This window comes from Lytechinus pictus, chromosome 15, assembly GCF_037042905.1.
Source record: "Lytechinus pictus isolate F3 Inbred chromosome 15, Lp3.0, whole genome shotgun sequence".
In the NCBI taxonomy this organism is placed as follows: domain Eukaryota; kingdom Metazoa; phylum Echinodermata; class Echinoidea; order Temnopleuroida; family Toxopneustidae; genus Lytechinus; species Lytechinus pictus.
In genome coordinates this window covers 7040662-7054430 of record NC_087259.1, presented here as the reverse complement: position 1 = coordinate 7054430, position 13769 = coordinate 7040662, and positions in this window count along the sequence as shown.

The window sequence follows — 13769 nt, the reverse complement described above, 5'->3', positions numbered from 1 at the left end:
ATTTCGGTTTTCGTGTCTTTCATTACTTTCTCTCTCTATTCTCTTCTTCAAACTACCTTCCAATTTCCAGTCAATTTGCAAAAAAAAAAAAACACGAGTGGATACGTCACATTCTCCTATACCCCTGTGGCGACACCTTTTTATTCATCTATTTAGATTAAAAAGTATTATGAGCTCATATAATTCATACCATAGAAAGGTGGCTTGAACAATAAAATGATATAAATTTCATTAACAAAACGTCAGATACATTGCAATACATGATATAACATAAAATGAATATGAATCTTTTAAAGATTCAAGCTATTACAATTGGCAAGGAGGGCGGAAAATAAAGCACAAATAGAGTAATTGAAAGTAAATGATTAAGAACCGGGTAAATAGCTAAATCATAACTAACTTGCTAAAGATACATTGGATCGCGAAAAAAAACATATGTTTCACGTCAATGTACGAGTATCGGGATTATAGATTTGAAGTTTAGGCCCATAGATAACATACTAAAATTAGATTTTATTTTATTTACATTCACTATATATTAGGTAGGTATATGAATAAAATACATAAATTCAATTGGCACTAAACTCTCCGGTCAAATTTTACGAAAACATTGTAGTGAAAATTATCAAAGTGATAAATAGAATATACTCCCATAGAGAAAATTTATATTCCTTGACATTTAGAATGATTGTATTAAAATATTCAACACAATATTGATGATGAATGGACACCGATGAAGATTCTTTGTGATCGATATTGATATGATCGGAATCTCACAGGAATCGAACCTGTCCCATCTCATCAACTTTATTGTGTTATTTTGGGATTAGCCGAAGATTGAAATTTGGAGTATTACAAGCTCATAAACTTGTTATTTCCCAAACAAATTTGACCAGCTACATAGGGTTATTTCTTACCCTACCACAACATTGCGTCCCTTGGCAAGGCCTTTATTATCTACATTTGCCATTCTCAACCCAGGTGTAGTAAGTGGGTACACGGTAGGAAAGAACTTCTTGAATGCTTGAGCACCCGATCAGGGTAGCAGTGCTAGATCCGGGGTAACAGTATGCTTTGCTTTAGAAACATTAAAAACGCTATGTACTACATAGGATTATTTCTTACCCCACCGCAGCATTGCGTCCCTTGGTAAGGCCTACATTTGCCACTCTCAACCCAGGTGTAGTAAATGGGTACACGGTAGGAAAGAACTTCTTGAATGCTTGAGCACCCGATCGGGGTAGCAGTGCTAGATCCGGGGTAACAGTATGCTTTGCTTAGAAACATTAAAAACGCTATGTACTACAGGATTATTTCTTACCCCACCGCAGTACTGCGTCCCTTGGCAAGGCCTACATTTGCCATTCTCAACCCAGGTGTAGTAAATGGGTACCCTTGAATGCTTGAGCACCCGATCAGGGTAGCAGTGCTAGATCCGGGGTAACAGTATGCTTTGCTTAGAAACATTAAAAGCGCTATGTACGACATGAGATCATGTGATATTCCATAATTTCCATTCATGATTTCTAATGAGTTTCGATGTACATAAAAAATTAACGCTGTTACTTGGAATCAACAAAGGACGTTAACCCTCCCCCACCCGTACCCCTTCTTGACAAGCCTTAAGCAAGATTGGTGCCGATGGCGCTCCGACCCAGCAACCATGAATTATTAGACGCCATCTTGAAAAGTATGCGGGTCGGTTGGAATTTCAAAATAAATACCTTCTTAATGGTAAGAGTCCCGACTTGTATTGGTTGGCATGAATCCATAAGGGTGGGGTGTATAGCGGGACGGAGGGGGTGGTGTAAGACTGAAAGAGGGGATGGTAAGGGAATGTTTTCAAAATTGATTATGTAATCCAGTCTATATATCAAATTCTATACTAATGAAATACATTTTACAAGTATGATAAATTACAATTTCAAATAGTAGGCCTGCAGAGTATTGAGCTTCATGAGTTCTTTAACTTTAGGGGTTACGAGCATGATCATAAAGAGAGCATAGCTTGTCGAGATATAGGTCCTTTTCATGACGATTGTATAATATAGTTATCATATTACTGTAGATGTCCTATGGCTAAGGACTATGACTAGACTTCTACAAGTGCAATAATGAAAAGGTTAGACAACATTTACAGTAAAAAAAAATGAATAACCTCGCATGATATGCACTATAGCTATATCGGAGGATACTATCTACCAAGAACAAACTATTTTCATGCAAGGAAAAGCTAGAGGTACAGGAAATTCAAAGAAGTATCGATACAGATCACACGTTCGTTCGCAAGAAAAATAAAAATATACAACACGCGATTTACTGTGCGTACATAGCAGGAATCTATGACATTCTACCACTCTTATGTTGTTAAGAGATCATAAATTAAAAAAAAAATCATACTCAAGCAGTTTCTACTCACATGTTCGAAATTAAGTTTATCATTGATCCATCATGTACAGATGTACCAACATTCCATCCACCTTTGTCAATGATTAATCAAACGCAACCAAGAATATACAGAAATAATATTTTAGATGTAAAGCAGGCAAACTAAAAAGTGACATCGAATAAGTTCCCACACCGTAAATCAATTTGGTTGAGGAATCACTGCACTCCATCTGATCATCACAAAGATGAAAGTATTCAAATCGGTCCTTCTACTCCAATGTAACATCCTCCTCGATCAAAAATCAGTTTGAAATTTGCTACGTATATGACGAACTTTATTTTCCAAAATATTACTGTTAGGCATATGCGGAATACAACGACTAAAGTAATTATTCGTCTCAAGCGTGTCACAAAACCTGAAATCTAAAGCTGCCCGGGGGTAATCACATTCTGGGACCGATAGCAGAAAGCGTTCCAATAAAACGAAACTCCGACAAATCGATGAAACGCCCTTTTCCGTCTATTTTGAAGATTGAACAAAAAATGTATGATTGAACATAACTTTTCCCGCAACGGTGCTCCGATGATGATTATTACAGGCTCTCCATTTACAGCTTTATCTTTATTTCACAAGAAAACTAGAAATATTTATCTATGAATCTATGATCAAGCTACATGATTTAGATACTAATTATTATACAGACTGAGCAGTACAATGTTCACTCGAGAAAGCGACACGTAGAAATGGTAAAGCACTGCAATGCGCACCGCACGAGGAGCGGCTCTGGGAGGTGTTACGTGTCAGACGATGATGATTGGCTGAAAATGTGATTCGTCATATCCTATATAAATCCATTCAGAGAGGTTACAAATGGTAGTGATCCAGACCAGATGAACCCAGCATGTACATTTTGATTGGTCAGTTATAGACGTCATGTGACTTGTCTAGCCAATCAGAGACTATCGTGTACCCTGCAAGGCCGCACCCAGCATATTCGCATCCTGTCAAAATATCTACTGTATGTTGTGATTCACTTCCTCATTTAATATTTCAGATGTTAAAACTAAAGGATGATTTCTGGTCGAGAAACAAGCATAAATTGATTTTTTTTTCTTCTTTTTACTTGGTTATGCAAGAATTATCATGTCGATGTACTTACAGTGAATACAATAAGTCAATTTAAGAGATAAGCTATTGAATCCATGTGTTTTCAATGAGCCTAAATGAAAACATAGAAAAATAATAATAAAACGACTAAAGCCGGAAGAAGTTGATCTGCAAAGAAAGGTCCTTAATAAAAAAAATAGAAGTTGTGCTCGTTTTTTACTACGGTGAGCACGATAAGGGCCTTATCATAATCTCAAATAAATATGGATAGGCTAAATACTACTTTAAAATGGTCATAGACGGATACAAACATACAATATGATTGTTATCTCCAACTTAGACACATGTTGCGGTTTTCAGGAATAAGTCTTAAATGTATTATCATTTTACTTATCCACTGTTTATGATTAAAAAACCGCTCCACTGTTAATACAAATGAAGTTAAAACACAGAAAGGATTAATTAACAAGGAAATATAGGAAATTATAGTAAAATCGATAATGTTTACGTAATATTTCCATTTTTTCAAACAAACAAATATTAAAACTGGGAAGGAAATCAAGTGCCTACTCTGTTTTAGGCCCGCGCATTTTTTTTGTTATCCTTACTTAATCTAAAACTGTCATCAGACTTTTCACAATTCATCAGATAAAGTATGTATAAACTATGACAAAAAAGATGATGATAGAAAAAAGTCATAGAAATGTGGCCAAGGCCCGGTAACAAAAATGATCTGCACTTGATTGTGAGCATTATGCTACAATTGATCATACACAACAAGCAATGCAAATTATTGCAGAAATCAGCTCTAGAATCAATTGCTGAGCGTAATGTTACAGGCTCCAGTATGTGTATAGCATTGTAATTATGCATCCATTCGTAGTGCTAGTGTAGTCTCTTTTCCAGACTATGTTAAGGTTAGACCAGGACACATTTTAGATATTTATCTCGTTTAAGATAAGGCACCCATCCACCCCTGACCCCCTCCCGATCTTTATATTAAATTCTCCCTGCCTGGGTTTGGATTTTGTGTCATAGATCGATTATAAAGGCTTTGCAACTAAATCGCATGCTTCTGGAATTACATCGTCATGTTTAACGGGATAAACTGAGTAAACCAAATCAATTTCAAATTAATAATCTGTTTTTATAAAACTTATTCAGTTATTAAAGCAAAATTTGTCAAAACAAATATTTCTTTTAGAAATATTCATTTTACTTTGACATAAAAATATTAACCAGCACATGTTGTATTTTATTATGGGTATACTATATATACAAAAGTGGCCCATTCATGCGTCAAGGGAACGACAAGCATGAGTGACTTGTAGAATACCATGGGTCACGCAGTTGTGGATATCATCCAATTATGTTTTCGAAAACTAAACTAATCTGTACATTCCTTTTGATGTAAATTTTAGTCAACGAATGTCATTTCAAGAAACTCTTTGGCAGGAGAGGGATCATCTTTTAGTAAGTACGCCTTACTTCATTCACTTTTACCATTAATAGCTATAATTTCATCAAGATCAATTTTTCACCAATAAGCATGCTAGCCTAGTAAATATGCTGGGTCTATATTTAATGATTCTGATGAAACTAAAGGATAATTTTTAAGTTTCTTTCAGTGAGGTATTATTGAAATATTTTTTCAAAATTTGGTTGAAAATCAAGCAAGTTAAAGCTTGTCATAACTTCAATTAATCAGTGAGATATCACGGTTATCAGTTGCCACAGAAATATTTCACGTTTGTCGAAGAAATGTTTGCTAAAAAATTTCAAAGATTTCTAGTTTCCCTTCGCTTATACATACAAAATAAAAAGATATTGAGGAATTAATCTCAGTGAACACAAAAAATAGAAAACTTAACCATAATCATAAATTTCATTTGTAATTTTTTTTTTACAGGTGTGAAATAAAGAGGTATGCTATAAATGTATAAGAGATTCACCAAAAAATATCCCCTTTATAAATGAATTCATCGCATACTTACGGCTTATTTACAACACTAATTATTAGCGCACTATTCTATATGAAAATATAATGAGGTATTTTCAAGGGTCGATTATTTATGGAGAAAGTGGGCTCTTTTTATCTTTTTCGGTGAAAGTGAATACATAAAAGTATTTCGTTTGGAATATCATTCATTAAATCCATTCATTTTTAACCATGCAAGCCATGGTGCATGTTACAATATAAATCAACCAACACTCTTTATAAAGACAGGTAATTATTTTTTTTTTATGATTATATATTTTTTTATTTATATGATTATAATCGATCATGCAATTCATCGATTAAAAACCCACAAAAAAGGGTGTTCTGGACCAGTGGATAAATCTCTGGATTTTGAACCAAAAGGTCCGAGGTTCGAATCTAACCACGGTACTCGCGTTCTTTGGCAAGCGTTTATCAACATTTGCCACTCTCCATCCAGGTGTAGTGAATGGGTACCAGGTAGGAAGAAATTCCTTGAGTGTTCGAGTAACCTTTAAGGAGTAACCGTGCTAAAACAAGGGTAATAGAATGCAGCGCTTAGAAACATTGTATTAAGCACCATGAATTATAAACATGAAAAATGTTGCATATTATTATCACCTAAAATTATGTGCAACGTTTATTATGCATGAAACAAATTCATTTTTGTTCATGTCTGATAACAGAGAAATGCAGATTAGTACCTCGCTATGTAGGCGCCACGACAAGGATTCAAATTCTAAATGTTTCATGTTCTGTCAGGCGCATTAAATCTCTAGGACACAGTAACTTCATTTTTTCTTTCAGTTATTACAAAGAGTTATTTATTAAGTTTTATTTCGAAACAGGGGAGTCATTTCAGTGCCCCAAGAGGCCTGCTTAAAAAAAAAGGGCCCTGTAGAAATAGAATGCCTATCAATTATGAGTGAATGTTATGAGAAGAGGGAGTTGTAGCTCAGTGGATAAGTCTCCAGACTTTGAACCACAATGTCCGGGGTTAGTTAGCAGAATTACACAATTTACCACCACATGTGAAATCATTTACAACCACATGTAAAATGGGAGTGAAACGTAAATAAACTCCAAGGGTAATCCGTGAGACACTAAGTTTTGCAATAATGTTCTGGTTGAGAATAAAACAAAGTTATTGCCCTTTATAACATTATCTCACAATAAGTATCGGACCGGTATGGTATTGAATTTATTTCAAGTAGGAAAGGCTTTATTTAATAGTCCAGTTCAATCTGAATTAGAACAATGCTCATTGATTCAAGTTCAGGTGTAGTAAACAGTACATGGCAATCGACCGCTTACCAGTCAACTAGACTTACTGCATCGTACCGTAAAGTGTCAATTTTGACCAGGTTGATCATAATTATATAATTTCATGTTGGTAGATGTCCCTATATGGATCCGTGATTCGTTGAAGCATGGAGCGCTTGTAAATACCCCCCCCCCTCCCCTCACTAAGGTTTGAGCCTCGTAGCAGTCAGGTGAAATACACCAGTTGTTCACAAAGAATAATAGCGCCCCTCCAGAACAAATGACACGGGCCGGGTTCTTCCGGGCGTTGATTTGTTTACCCATAAATTAGGAACCACCTGAAAATTACAGCAAACTTCCTTGTGACAGAACAGACTACTCATAAGCTTTCATTAAGTTCACATTAAAGTAAAACCAAACATGAATACAGATTCTCATTAGCATTAATCTGTCACCCCTTAATGGGATCAGGACAACTACCCCCCGGACAATTACCCCCGGACAACTACCCCCCGAGGACAATTACCCCCGGACAACTACCCCCGGACAATTACCCCCTGAGGACAATTACCCCCGAGAACAATTCCCCCCCCCCCGGACAATTACCCCCCGGACAACTACCCCCGGACAAGTACCCCCGGACAAGTACCCCCGGACAATTACCCCCAGACAACTACCCCCCGGTCAATTACCCCCCGGACAACTACTCCCCGGACAATTACCCCCCGGACAAGTACCCCCTGACAACTACCCCCGGACAATTACCCACCGGACAATTTTTTATATTGTGATCTGAAACTGGATAATGATTTAAATAGAGACCAAGTTGAGTATCTGAATAAACATGCGCGCGAATGTTTCATATTTAGACTTAGAATCTAGGCATTCTAAATACATATTTTATCATGAAAAACAAAGCGCGAAGCGCGAGCTTAAACTGTTTAATATTCCGATCTGCAAAAAGGAGTCAATTTCAGCTCTAAATTTCAAGCACTTTGTAGGAATTTGTGAGGTGGATATGGATTGCACTTAATAAAGAACTGATATTTTTCATTATTTACTTTGAGTTTTAACATAGGACCAGGACATTCTTAGGACATGTCATCATATGAAAATGATGACATTATCTTCCTATTCCTCTTGCTAATCGCGAAATGAATCAAAAGGGACAATTTAATCTTTAAATTGATATGTTATTCATTAATGCCCAATGAGTGCGCAAAATCTGATGATATTATGGCCTGAAACTGGACATTTCAAACACTTTTGTCATTATAAATAGAATGCATCAGTTAATGTATTTTTAATCATTAATGCGAGCGCAAATTGCGAGACATTTTTTTTATAAACTGTCATGAAAAGGGATATTAAGTAGTTTGTTGTATAATCAATATTGAGACATACATAACTCGCCAATCAAAATGCAAACGTGCAGCGCTAGCTGATACGTTTTGACAATCAGACCTGAAAAGGGATAAAATGTTTATATTCAGACCATAAAACCGACATTAATACAGAGTACTTTTAAAAAATCAATCACACAAATTAATGAAAGTTCGATTTCCGAGATGAAGTATGTTTTGTATATTGACTTCCAAACTTGATATTTAAACTCCATATTGAACAAGATATGAAAATCACCTAACAGGCAATGCGACCACGAAGCGCGAGCGAAAATTTTATATAGTGACATGTAAGATTCTTTTTATTTCCCAAGTCTTCCCTCATTTTATTTTATTCACTCGTCCTCCTCTTCTTTTTTCTCCTCTCATTCCCCTCCTTTTTTCTTTCTTTCCCTTTTTTCATTTTTTGGGGCTCCACCAATAGGGGGCCTGGGCCCCTCGGGCCCTCTGGATCCGCCTATGATATGTAGCTTAAAAAATCAAGTTTTGAAGTCGATATACAAGCACATTTCAGCTTGGACATTATCATTTTGTTTGATTTACAAACTGATTTTTAAGTGCTCTTTTTAATGTTCGTTTTATGGTGTGAATATAACTTGCAGCTTGCGCTATGCGGTCGCATTATTTGATTTGCCAAATTATATAACAAATTACTTATAACCCTCCTTTCGTCTCACGATTTGTGCTCGCATTTTTGTTTAAAATATATCAACTCACAAATCCTATTCATGATAAGAGTGCTTAAAATATCCAGTTTTCAGGCCTCAGTGTCAACACATTTCACTCACTCATTATGCTTATTACATTACTAAATATAACATTTTCATGAATTCTTAATGACTAAATTGTCCCTTTTCACAGTTTCATATGTTTCATATCGCGCTTAGGAAGAGGAATGAGAAAGTTGTCATCATTTTCATATGATGACAAAATGTCCTTCGACCTAGAATATCAGGGTCCTAGGTCAAAATAATAATGAAGATACCAGCTCGCGCTTCACACTCGCACCATTTATTAAGTGCTTTCCACATCCACTTCACAATTTCCCTACACAATGTTTTAGATAGTGCTCAAATTCACCATTTTCATACCGGGATATCAAGTATTTTCCGCTCGCGCTTCGCGCTCGCATTATTGATTTTCGTGATAAAAATATCAGAATGCCCAGATTATGTCTAACTCTAAAACACGCGCACAACATTGAGATTTGCAGCTTCATCTTTATTCAAAACGTGCTAAAATTGTCTAGTTTCAGATCAGATCGCGCTTTGTGCTCGCATAATTAATGTAGGAAGAAACCCAAATCACCCATCCTTTTTCATGATTTACAAAATATGATTAGAGTGTCCCATTTTTAGGTCTGAAATCTCAATTTTTTTCCGCTCGCATCAATTGTTTGGTTTTATACCTATACCGTTAATGATTACAAAAAGTGCTAAGAATGTCATTTTTTAGGTCAGAATATCAAAAGAAATTCATCTCGCGCTTCGCGCTCGCATTATTTAATAGTTGAAATATGTATCGTTTTAATGGCTAACTGCAAACCTCCTTAACAGGTCCCTTTTTGATCAAGCCAGAAACCATATTAAAAATTTCTGCTCGCGCTTCGCGCTCGCAGTAATTATCTCGTTACATACGCATCTTGTTCAGGTTCACAAACATTGCCCAGAATAGTCCATGTTCAGGTTAAAATATATACATGCAATTCCAAAAATTTTCAGCTCGCGCTTCGCGCTCGCACTTTTTAAATAGGGCTTATAAGATAATTACACTTTTATGTTGTTTTATAAGAATAAAGCGTAGAAATGACTGTTAGGACATCGGTGTTTTACTCCCCCTCCCATTTTTCAAGATGCAGAAGGCGCCGCTAAACAAAACAAAAAAGGAAAAAGGAAGAAAGTGAGAGAACAGGAGAAAGACCAATATAAAAGAGAAAGAAAAAGTTATTAACGTAAAATAAAGTAGAAAATATTTCGAAAACCTGTGCCACCGACCAAAACTTACAATGGGTCCCGCTTAATTCTAACATTGATATTGGAGAGAAGGGGGATTTTCTGGGGGTAATTGTCTACGAGGTAATTGTTCCAGGGTTAGTTGTCCGGGGGGTAATTATCCGGGTGGTAGTTGTCCGGGGGGTAATTGTCCGGTGGGTGGTTGTCCGGGGGTAGTTGTCTGGGGGTAGTTGTCCGGGGGGTAGTTGTCCGGGGGGTAGTTGTCCGGGGGTAGTTGTCCGGGGGTAGTTTTCCCGGGGGTAATTGTCCTCGGGGGTAATTGTCCTCAGGGGGTAATTGTCCGCGGGGTAGTTGTCCGGGGGGTAATTGTCCTCGGGGGGTAATTGTCCGGGGGTAGTTGTCCGAGGGGTAATTGTCCAGGGGGTAATTGTCCTAGAACCGTCTTAATACCAACTTCGCCCTTCCGGATCAATCGGGCTAGAATGTTTTTACCAAAATCGCTTTCTGTGATCACATAAATTTATGATTTCAATATATAGTGCGTATCAAAAAAAAGTTTACACTTTGAATAAGCCCTGGGAATTAAAAAATAGACAACATGTGGGTAATTTTTTCACATATAATCTTGGGTTTGGGTCTCATCTATCTAATGAAAGTAAAAGTTTTGACAGAATGTTACACTTGAGTGAGCACTGTCCATCTTTGTAAAGCTCGCAGAAATCTGTTTGCGCAGAAATGCTCGTTTTCACGCAGTGTCAAGGGGAAAGGGCGAAATCAAACTTACCCTGCAAAACATTTCTCATACATTTCCCGTGCACTTTTAGTCGATTGAAATAAAACGGATACATTCCAGCATTTTGTAACAATTTTGCCACCCAAATTGAAATTTCAACACTTAGTAAGCACAACCTTTACCCTTTTGTGTGCCAACTGGATCTGAGGACATATCTGAATCTGAACAAAAGTTTATATCAGACATCTCCAGCATTTTTCACTAAGTTTGTGTCATTAAAGTGGGTTTACATTTCATTTTAAATTTGATACTTATTTTCTCCACACTTTTCCCAAGCTTGACAATGATTAATAAAATGAAAATCAAGCCTAAGCCATTTCATGTAAATCACAGTTCAGTGTAAAGCAAATATCGTCAAGATGGCCTTGGTGTCGAAGTGTTTTGGGCAAGAAAACAGTTTAAAAAGGTAAAAGATATCATCTAATCAATTTTACTAGCTAAATTCCACGTGTTCTTCATGATTAAGGTCTACTTTATTCGCATAACTATTTCCAAGTTCTGCGCAAAACATTTTTCATTAACTTTTCAAAAGTAAGTGGTGCTCACTCAAGCGGAAATATTTTTCGACAGTTATATCGTCATTTGCTTAAAAGGATCTGTACCAATGTTTAAATTTGGAAAAATCTTCAGGATATTACAAATATATAATTTCACAGGATTTTTTCTAAGTGTAAACTTTTTTTTGATACGCACTGTATAATTTCACATGACTTGTTTTACCATATCCATTATATTTGTCAGCTTTAGGAATAATAATAATAGTAATAATAATAATACTTTCATAATGCCTTAACATCTCACCGCTATATGAGAAGTTTGATTGTCCAAAATAATAGAAATATCAAAGACTTACACTTGAATTTAAAACAAAACTGCCAGTTGATACAAAGCTGGCAGAACCAGTTGGTATCTCAAAAGCTGGCAAAACCAAAACTCGAAGTAACTCTCCTCAATGAGGGCCTGATAGTTTTCTCTGCATAAATCAGAATGGTTCCTGCTTTCTGTGGAGATCTCTCCAGCACAAGTGGTGGAGTTGATTTGCATAACAAAGACCAAGTGCAGTTCCTTTCAAATGGACCAAGAGAATTCAGGGTAAATGAAAAAGTAATTATTTCAGGGCACTTTGGCGAGGCGTTTATCTACATTTGCCACTCTCCACCTCGGTGGATTGTGGAACCCCACCTATTTTTTTTTTTTTTTTTTTTTAATTTTTTTTTTTGGGGTGGGGGAGGTCATAATTAAAAGAAAGCTCACTAAGCACAAGGGTAGCAAGTGGGGGTGGGGGCTTGACCTCATAATCAAAAATTGGTAGGCATGCGTTGCGCGCAAAATGAAAGAAAATAACGGGGGGGGGGGGCAATCAGACTGACTAATCATGAAAAGAGCGGCCTCTGTAAAAAAAAAACGATGTACATTGCTGACCGGTTGGCTCTGGCGCGCTTAGTGTGAGTAGGGGGAATCATAGAAATGCATTATAATCATGGAGATGTTTTATACCAATGATTATAATACATTTCTGTAGGGCAAAGGTGGTCCTCGGTGAGTGCGTGCGAGCCGATTTCAGTCACAGAAAATTCGACGCTATTGCCACTTTATTATCAACACAGGCAAACTTATTCTATAATATTCTCCAAATGTCTGCTAAAACAAGGAAATTGTATTACCTTTATAATAAATTTATTCCAATGTATGATGACTCCAACAAATGAAGAGATTGTATATTAAACATCAACAGTCTGCTTGGAGTGGAAATGATTCCGTTATGATTATCAACATGCATAATATACAGTATGGCCTATTGGACCGCGCTGTCATAATGAACAACACAACTTCTACAGCTAGCATGGCTAGTATAATCATTTGGACTTTGATCATTATTTTTATACCCTCATAACAGACAAACAAAATCAATGGGATACGATTCAGTATTGATTCGCCTCGTACACTCTGATATGGCAAAAAAGAAGAATAATTAAATCACCGTCTAGACTGGGAGTGTCGTCTAATGTATAAAGTTCCATTATTTTGATTGTTTTTATTTTATTTTATGCAAATTAGGAAAGATTAGAGAAGAGACAAATCGACAAAAAACAAAATAGAGGATAACAATATTTCACTTGTTGGCCGGCTAATAATCCTTTAAAAAAACGTTAAGTAGAAATTTAGCTATCGGATGAGATTGAGATGAGAAGAAAGCGAATGAATTATTTGTTAGGACATAATTAGGCAAGAAATATACATTTTTAAGAGTTATGTGATGTATAATAATGTAATATTCTGGAGAAAAAAGAACCACATTTAAGGTAAAACTTACAATTTATTTTTCTCCATGTCATGCATAGAAATGGCAACGCGAGAAACCTACCCTAGTGACAGAGGCAACGCCGAAAATAAGGTAAGAAAATATAATTGTTTATTCAGACAATGGGAGAGTATAAGGCAGTGGAATAAAGTTCTGTTAGAACTATTAAGTTATTGAAAGGTCAATTTAAGCCCCGGATTTAAGCATACTGAGTTGGACATAATATTTAAGCTTATTTTTAATTGTCCAGTTGGCAACGTGACATTTCACAAAGGCGAGGTGCCTTGGTCGAGTGGTCTTAGGCACCCGGCTACACCAAGAATATTCACGGTAAGATTCCCTCCACAACCCTTGTCCAAAGCATTTATCTACATTGCTTTTTTTATCCTGCATCAAATGAAATAGGTTTATATTCTATTGATAACAACGTGTGGACGTGTTTAAAAAAATCATTAAATTGTTAAGTGAATTTGTTAAGTAAGATTTGTCGATGATAAATATTTGCTTGTATTTTATCAATCTCTGTTTGTCTTTATTTTTCTTTATTTTTATTATGTTAGATATCAATGAAGGGTCCAGGAT